We start from the raw sequence: 8,671 nt of genomic DNA, 5'->3' as shown, positions 1-8,671 counted from the left end.
TCCTCTCTCCTGTCAGGTACTTCCTTAAAGAAGGGGCCATGCTAAGGTCCCTGATCCCTTCTGGCTGGTTCAATATCACAAGGGCATCCTGTCTGTGACATCAATTTAGAAATGCTGCAGCCCAAAAGAAGCTGTTCAAAACACCCTCCCTCCCCTTGGGACCTACGACCAAGTTTGAGATACCCTCATACTGAATTGAGGTGAAACACCACCAGCCAACCCATTTAACAATTTATTAATACAAAAGACATGGCAAGTGGTTAGATACAAATACTCAATGGCAACTTCTTAACTAGGTAAACAAGTCCCATGCTTAGTTGGAGCTAGTTACACTTTGTTAAAGAAAGGAGAAGAGAGAAAGAGAGAGAGACAGAGACAACTTGTCTGTTAGATTTCCCTTCCCTTCCTTAATACAATGCTTAAGGAACCGTCCTGGATCTTTGTGGCTAGCCCAAGTAATTAAGAACCTGGGCGTCACAAGGATGAGGCAGGTCTTAATATTCAGAGCGTATCCACGCCTGTACTTATCATTGTAAGATGTTTCAAGGCTCCCAACAATGTACATTTTCGGTTACAGTCCCTGTATACGCACAAGACTAGTGAAATACTCAAGCTGCCCAAGAGAGGGTATTGACATAGCCAAAAGCTTCAGCATGATGAGGTTTTGCAAAATCAAGTTCTTTCACAAAACAGTTTTTATTAACTCTGTGCTCCACCTTCCTGCATGGAGCCTCCATAGGAGACAAGAGGACGGCAGAGTTTGGATCACTTGGAGTTAAGTCCACTAGGGTAGCAGAATCACGGACGCTTCCGAGAGAAATTTCACCCAATTCCTTCAGTGAAGCAGGTGGGATTAGAGGGCAGGCATCTCAAGCTCTGAAGATGTTCTCAATGAGCTACTCCACATCTAGGCTCTACAGCACCAGGTCAGTCAGGATGGCCTGTTCCACCATCACCTTGCTGATTTTCTCCTCCTCCTGAGAAGAAGTTGGTTTTTCATCCAGAACATTTTCAAGCATCTCTTGATACACAGCAGAACTGGAGGGAGCTGGATCACTCGACCCAGAAGTTGTGGTGGTCAAATGCTCTTCAAATTAATCAGTCCCGTTAGCGGTGTCCTCATTAAGAAGCAGCCCACTGCCTGCCACCTCCTCCAGAGCTTGGTCCTCCGTGGTGAGGCTGCATGGCATCGTGGCACACAACGCTAACGGCTTCCCCTCTGAGTCCCACGTGGACTCCAGGCACTGCTCATCTCTCACAGAGCTCTTCTGAGCCATCCCCATGCCCTGCAGCAAAGCTTCCAGTTTCCTGTTTTCAATGCTTATGTCTATGAAGTATTTCTGAAATTTTTTCTCTTTCTCAGCCAAGCTGTTTCTCATGCTTTCAACAGCCTGCTGGAGTTCCTGACTTTCCCTTCTCGCTTCCCAGAAGTGCAGCTCCAGCTCCACATGCTTACACTCTTCCTCAACCCAGTCTTCCTTCATCCGTGCCAGATGAGCCTTGAGCTCTTCTATTTCTGTTTCCCTGCAGCAAAAGCAAAATGCAGTGGCAGTGCTGTGGACGGTCAGTGAAAGAGTGCAGCGCTTGCCGTCAGGCCTCCTGCCTCGCCCTGGAGGCGATGGGAAGCGGCTGCCCGGATGCGTCCCCCGTGCCTGCCAGCAGCTCGGCACCTGCAGCCAGAGCCAACACGGGCCTCGGGCACAGGACGGCTCGGGGCTGCAGCCCCCCGCCTTGCTTTGCACCCACCCAGCCCCGCGTGGGGCCAGGGGCTGCTGCCTTGGCCTGCGAGGAGTGGGGAGAGGGGGCCCCCACGTGAGATCCAGCCCGCGCAGATGCGGAGGTCGGGCGATGCGAGCGGGACCAAGCGCTCCCTGGGCCTCTGGCCCTGGGGCTCCGTGCAGAGCCCGCTCTGTGCCCGCCTGGGTTGTGTGTCACTGCCTCGCTTCGCGTCCATACAAAGGGCTGTTGTGAACCATTCAGTCCCCAAGGGGCAAAACCACCAGTGGGCACGCTGGTGTGTGTAAGAGCTTTTCTTTCGCTAGGGGAGAAGGGGGACGTTGGTAGCCATCTGTCTCTGAGCGAGGTGGAACAAGAGATGGAGCAAATACATGCTTGCAGGTAAAAACCGCTTGATGTAGAAAAGGTCTCAGTGCTAAATCAGACTGGTAAAAAACTACCCTTTAAAAATATTCTATTGGGCAAGTTCAAAAATAGGGAAAAGAGACAGACAGCCGTATTCTTAACTAAGCCGCATGGTACGTATGCACTGAGCATCACGATGAAACCTGAAACAACTAATCAGTCTGATCATATTTCAGATTTCTTCATGAAGTCTTTACATGGTCAGAAAATGAGAAAAAAGGTCCTGGATTCCCACCCCAAAACGCTCCTGAGTAAATCATTCTAACTCTGGTTTCCAAAGTGAAATATACCTTTCTTGAAGTTTGCTCTCAGACTCCTTCAGCTTTGTTTTCAAATGCTGTACTGTAACTTCTTTCTGCTGCAGATGACTCAAGTACTGCTCTCGGTTTTGTGGCTCAATGCCGTGGTTGTCACCACAAGAAATGTATATCCCTGATCGCCTGGAAAGGGAAGAAACCCGAACCGTCACAGAACATCACTCCTAGAGGTCTTCAGTCCTGCCGAAAAGAAAGACTTCCCATAGACTGACACAAAGCTTGACTCATTTGGGGCTCCCCAGTGTCCTCACAAGTGGCTCCTCTGGCAAATCAACATCCCTGAGGAAACAGCTGGTTTGTGGCTGTCGTGCAGAGTTTACTATCTGCTGTCCTTGGTTTCAGTGCCATGCCATCAAATGTGACATTCAACTTTAAAATACTTTTACAACAAAAACTTTTTAGAACTAAAAAACCTCCTTTTTTTTTTTTTTTCCTCCAAATACAGCTCTTTTTTTGTTTCTTTCTCGTATCACAGTTCTTATCTGTGTAAGTGTTGCCTGAGAGCATAGTGTTACCCAAACTGTTTTAACACTCACAATACTGATAGTGTATGTATTAGCTGCAAGACCAGACCTAGTCATCTACCTCTGCACTAGCAACACTTGCACTATGCCGGAAAAAAATGCTGTGCTTACTCGAGAGAAAAAGAAGATCTTTTGCTTTCAGCAGCAGACATGGGGACTTGATGCGCTGAAATAGTGCCTGTGCTGCTTGAAGAGATGAAATTGGCTTCACTCCCTGGAAGGGAAAAGGGAAGACTGGAAACATGATGGAAAGTAGAACGCAAAGACTGTTTTCAAAATAACAGCGAATCACAAGCATTATCCTTTTGTGTGTGCTGGGTGAACTTTAGAAGTTGCATGAATTTTCAACCATCCCTAAGGGCAAGCACTGGATTTTCAACATGGCTTCAGAACTGGCACTTCCAGAGGAGCAGGAGAAACATCTGGACACGAACCCCTGATGCTACAGAAGCCATGTTAGGACTCGGCGGGGATGTCTTGCACCCCTCCATACCCGGGACCCGTGTCTTCACAGCCTTAAAGAGGGTTAGACATCCACCAACCACCCTCACCTTCTGGCAACTCTTAGCCAGCGGTCTGAGGATCAGCCGTGTTCGGATTTAACTCAACACTTTCCCAGCCTCCCCATGTGCCAGTGTTGGGATCAGCCCCTGTTTCTCTGTGCCTCTCGTTCAGCCCAGCCCAGATACTCCTCGGCCCGAGCTGAGTGCTGAAATGCACAGCCCAGCTCTTGCAAAGGGTAATCCCAGGGGCCCAGTTTCACCACCGCTAATCCACTCCATACCAGTACGACACCCCTGATGATCAGACTCAAGTGGCCACAGCTGGAACCAAATCAGAGCCACCTGCAAGTCTGCAAGGGAAGGGAGGGAAAGCAGCAAACCCTCTTTGTGTCACAGAGTATTTATATCGTTCCTACAGATGCAGATGTCAGTGACCCTCCTCCTTGGGGAACCAAAATGCCCATGGGACACAATGTCTGAAGCTGCAACAGTCTTTTCCTGATAAACAAAACATTCCCATCTAAGAGATTAAGATACCAAATGCTTTCTTGGTATCACGGTCCTCCCAAATCTAATTTTCCAATCAAGACCTGAACGGGTAAACACATCGTACAGATTTCATACCTCTGGTGTTCATGCCCCCATAGCATTCCACCCCTTTAAAGATGCCAGCAGCTTTCCAAAGCCACGTCCTGGCTGTGGCACAGAGAAGAGGAGCCCTAGCCAAGAGTCGTCTCTGGTTAAGTAGAACACATCATAACCAGATGTCGCTATCAAAAGCTTTTTGAGGAAACGAGGCTTAATAATAGCCTCTCCCTGAGCCGCCTGGCTTGCAGCGTAGTGCTGGGAAGGGCTGCCGAGCTAGGCACGGCTGGTAAGAGTGAGCAGAGCCTGAAAATGGAACCACCCCAAAGGCTGAGCTTTCTGAGAGCGTGAACTGCATCTGAGACCCAGCGATGTGTCTGCAAAGCATAAATTAACCCATCTGGCCCCAATTCTGATAACAGCTACACACCAGCTTAACACTGAGCACAGGAGACTACTTCTGCTTAAAATTAGGTGTGTGGCTATTTACAGGCTCTTCAAGAACATTTTAAAAATTAAAGGAGTCACTGCTAATATTGGTTCCAAGTGTGTTACTTATGCTCAAGCCAGCTCTGTGTAGAGCAGAGCTCAACAGCACTGGTACTAGGAGAGTTTAAAAAATATTTTCTCCCATTTGGTAAACATCCCTAAGAAAAACATCATGGCATCTATCCATAAAATATTAATTGCAACATATGCTCCTGGGTAATTGGGACTTCTGTCTTAGAAACGCCCTACCAAAGCGGTGAAACTCCGTGCCTAGCAGCAGTGCGGGCAGGAGCCGAACACGGCCTCTCACCTCTCCTAACGCCGCTCTCCCGGCTGACAGCTCCCTAGGGACGCCTGTTGACTGTTTTTGTCACTGGGACAATGTGATTGCAAAAGCTCACACGTTTAAGCCCCAGAAGAGCCCACCGAAGCAGCGTTAACCATGAAAGAGGTTAGCATTTCTCAAGAAACACATCCTTTTGTCCCACCCGTGCGGTGCAGCCATCGCACCCACGTTTGGGTGTGGAAGTGGCCCGCGTTTAACTCTGCTCTTTGCACTGTGTGCAAGGATAATGACACAGCACAGTGACCATAGAGCCCACTGCATTCAGAGGGCTGACGGGGAGAGCAGATTAGGTATATTTGCTCTACTGGGACAGGATGCAAGCACAGAAACACCACGTCATGCATGTATACATGTGTGTTGAGACAGCATATACATTCCTTACACAGGGTCACACAATAGCCCCACATGCACGCCTGGTGTATGGCATCCCAGTCTGCTATTTCTGGCCATTACAGGTGGTTGGATACCTTTTTGGATGGTCTCTTGGCCTTGCTATTAACATTTTGCTTGTACTAGACTGTTGAAGATTTTTCCTGCTATAAGAATAAAGATCAAACCTGCTCGTGTGCATTTTATTGTCCATTGGCTATCTAAATGGTAAGATTACAGTATGGGAAAAAGGAAAAAGGTCAAGGAATATCTGTGATAGGAACGCTGCCAGCTGACCACAAGAACAGGATTCCTACAGCTCAGGATGTATACGAGCTTATGAAAGTTTAGTCTTTTTGTGCAACTTGTTTGTATTTGCAACTTCAGCACTATTTCATAGCTGCCAAAGTCTAGATACCATGGAACTTAACTTACCGCTCTTCTTACTGCATAAACATGACCTTGTTATATGTATACATACATCTATCAGTCCTGATGCTGGGTTTTGCATATAGTCACACAGTGAAACACAGCTGTGAGTAAAACAGTGCTGACAGAGACAGCTTGTGCTCAAAAAGTAAAGCACCTAAATTTGCTGAGCTTCCTTGTCTTCAAAAACATCCTGTCACGTGGGAAAGAGACCAAAATATGAATATGTATGTTCACCACTCTGCTGCAGCAACTAGAGGAATAACTGGAACGCTGTCTCTGTAGATGGCTTTATTTAGAGAGCCCAGAGGGAGAGAGAGGGCCTGACTGTGTAAAAAGGTCCAGCAAAGCCATTAGAAGCAGCTGGAAAAGTGGAGCAAATTCAGTTGTAATGCTCACTGTTGGAAGGACCTGCATGTTTAAGAGACTGAGATAAATTTATCCTAGAAATCTTTAACTCACAGCTATGTCTCTACTTCCCATCTTTAACAGCATAAGCAGTGTGTTCCCAGGAAGCACTAATGCTGCTCCTATTCTATTTAATATGAGGTTGCTCCTGCGAGGTTGTTTTTGTATTCTCCCTCTGCCCCTGTCTCATTCTCTCCACGACCATGAGGTCTAAAGTCAGTGGAAGAAGCTGAGGATGTGCCTGGGCATGCCGAGAAGCAGGTTGGCTTGAAAAGCTCCCAACAGCTCGGTGTCTGGCTCCTCTCTAAGACCAGGGTGGGTGTTTCACACCACACCAAAGATATCAGGGTCCACACAGGAGCAGCCCGAGGAAAGGTCCTTTCTCCTGCCTGCTTTACTGGGGAAAGGATCCAGCTGGGATTTGCAGGGCCACATTTAGCTTTGAACTGGGAGGAGGCTGCACATCCCCCCCCATCACACCACCTGGGACACGCACAGCATCCAGCAGTAAGGACCGGACGAGGAGACGGGGTTCCCATCCTCCCAGCTTCTCATGGCCCTCTGCAGGAGGTAGGATGCCTGCCTGTCTTCATTACCTCCTGCTACGTGCTGGAATCCAAACGCCTGAGTTCCCCAGAGCTCCCACTTCCATCAGAAGACCCTACCCAAGACCTGCAACCAACACTTTCTCCTTGTCACACATAACACCACAGAACAGGACTGGCAAGTCTGTTTTATGGCTATTTCTGCCTGTTACATTGCTACACTCACATGTGAAAAAGAAAAAAAAAAAATAATACAAACCTCTCTCAATGGGGTCATTAGAACGCTTGCTCTCACAAAGGTTGTTCAAGACCAGGTCAGGCTCAGCAAAGACCTGCTGAGCAAATGCCCGGGCTGCCGACTTCTGAGAGCTCTCCTCCCGTGCCTGCAGCGGTTGTGTCTGCTGGCGTTCGCGAGGTTCCTGCCGAGACAACGCCGCCTGTGAAACATTCAGGCTTTAGCTGTCACTTCTCTGATCTGGAGGAGCGACTCGGCAAACAACAGAATGACTGAGGACATCAGTATATGCAGCACCTGGTCCCTCCAACCTCTATTTCCGCAAAAAGCATTCACAGGAGAAAGTTCTGGAAAGCAGGCTCGCATGGCACCTGTGCAGTAGGAAAACCCCTGTGGGCTAGAGGGGAACTTCTTCCTTGATGTACTGGTTTTATTTTTGGTAAGCCTGGCAAGCGTCTGGTGAGTGGCCAGACTAAGCCTTTCCTGCTGCTTTAGTGTGCCCTGATCTCCAGACACGTGGCTTTACTGGCGTGGCAAACAGAGATGACAGTTAGCCGTGGGGCAAGTGGAAGGTGGTCCAGGATTTTCTGCACTTTCCAGCATTCATGGGTGTTTTTCTACCCTGTTTGTTATAACAAACAGGAAATCTGACTATAGCCTTAGAGGGCAAGACTGAGAAAACAAATGTGTGAGGTTGAGTAAGAATGAATAATAAAGGCTTTCCTTTTCTGCTTACTCCTGATTGGGAATTACTCATATTGAGAGCTTGGAAATCACGGGTGCAGGTGCGCTACTATTAGGTTTTGAGGTAGAAGGATACTTTTTGGAATTTCAGAGCCTTGCGAGTATTCTTTTAGGGCGTTATCATCAGGAACACAGCTAAGTGCTTGACTTAAAACTGTACGAGGTACACAAAAAAATTGCTCTCAGGCTTGCCTTCTTGATGAGCCATCTAACGAGGCAAAGTCACCAGAGCATGACTGCTTCCAAGAAAGCAGTCTGCTGCCTCGGTTCTGCCACAGAAACTGACTGCAGATAGGGGGTGTTTTGCTACAGGGTTTGTGAGCCCAGCTTTGCCTCATACCTCTCCTTCGTCGGCTGCCCTGGCCATGGCTCCTCTGCCCTCTGCCAGGCTGCAGAGCAATGAGGGTGGTCGCTCAAGGGGCACTTCTGCCTGACATACCACGCCCGCCTCTATTCTGTGGTCCCCAGGCTCATCTGAACACAGCTCTGGAAAGCAAAGGCATAAAGAATGACACGTGTTGGGGTCAGATGAGCTTTAACAGCCACGACTCTGCCTGTTGATTCCGCAGGCCAAATTACATGTGGATGTGCTGCAAAATGATTCCTCTGAAGGAAACTGGCAAAACCCTGCACCCCAAGTGAGGAGCAACCCTCTGATGCCATCTGCTGCCCCCCTTGGGAACGGTCCCCGCAGCATTGTCACTCAGCAGATGTCGGTCATCACAGTCCAGAGCGCTGGCTCTCACCATGAAGAACATGCACATTCTCTTCCTACCTTGGCCAGAAGAGCCCTGGAGGTGAGAGCACACCTGAAATGTGGGCACTTGGTCTGAATGGGACCTGTCTCCTACAGGAGAGCTGACAGACCTTGCTCAGAAAAGAAGGGCTACAGAGTCCACGAGACAACCTGCATCAGTCAGGCCGTAAGAGACCAAAACTTTCAGCGCAGACCACCTCGTTCTGGGAGAAACCCAATGCCAAGGGAGAAAAGCCTGGGGGCCGCCGGGCAGCAGTGCAGCAGGCTTGGCAGGGCGC

The 8,671-nt window shown here is 48.8% G+C and overlaps 1 pseudogene; it reads right to left on the bottom strand.

The window, feature by feature from the left end:
- Nucleotides 1-499: 499 nt before the first annotated feature.
- LOC122153199 lies at nucleotides 500-7,186 on the bottom strand (annotated as a pseudogene).
- Nucleotides 7,187-8,671: the final 1,485 nt, after the last annotated feature.

The sequence above is a fragment of the Tyto alba genome, unplaced genomic scaffold (assembly GCF_018691265.1).
Source record: "Tyto alba isolate M040663 unplaced genomic scaffold, T.alba_DEE_v4.0 Super-Scaffold_16, whole genome shotgun sequence".
In the NCBI taxonomy this organism is placed as follows: Eukaryota; Metazoa; Chordata; class Aves; order Strigiformes; family Tytonidae; genus Tyto; species Tyto alba.
The sequence above is the reverse complement of the archived record's forward strand: the minus strand, read 5'-3'. Positions and strand labels throughout refer to the sequence as shown.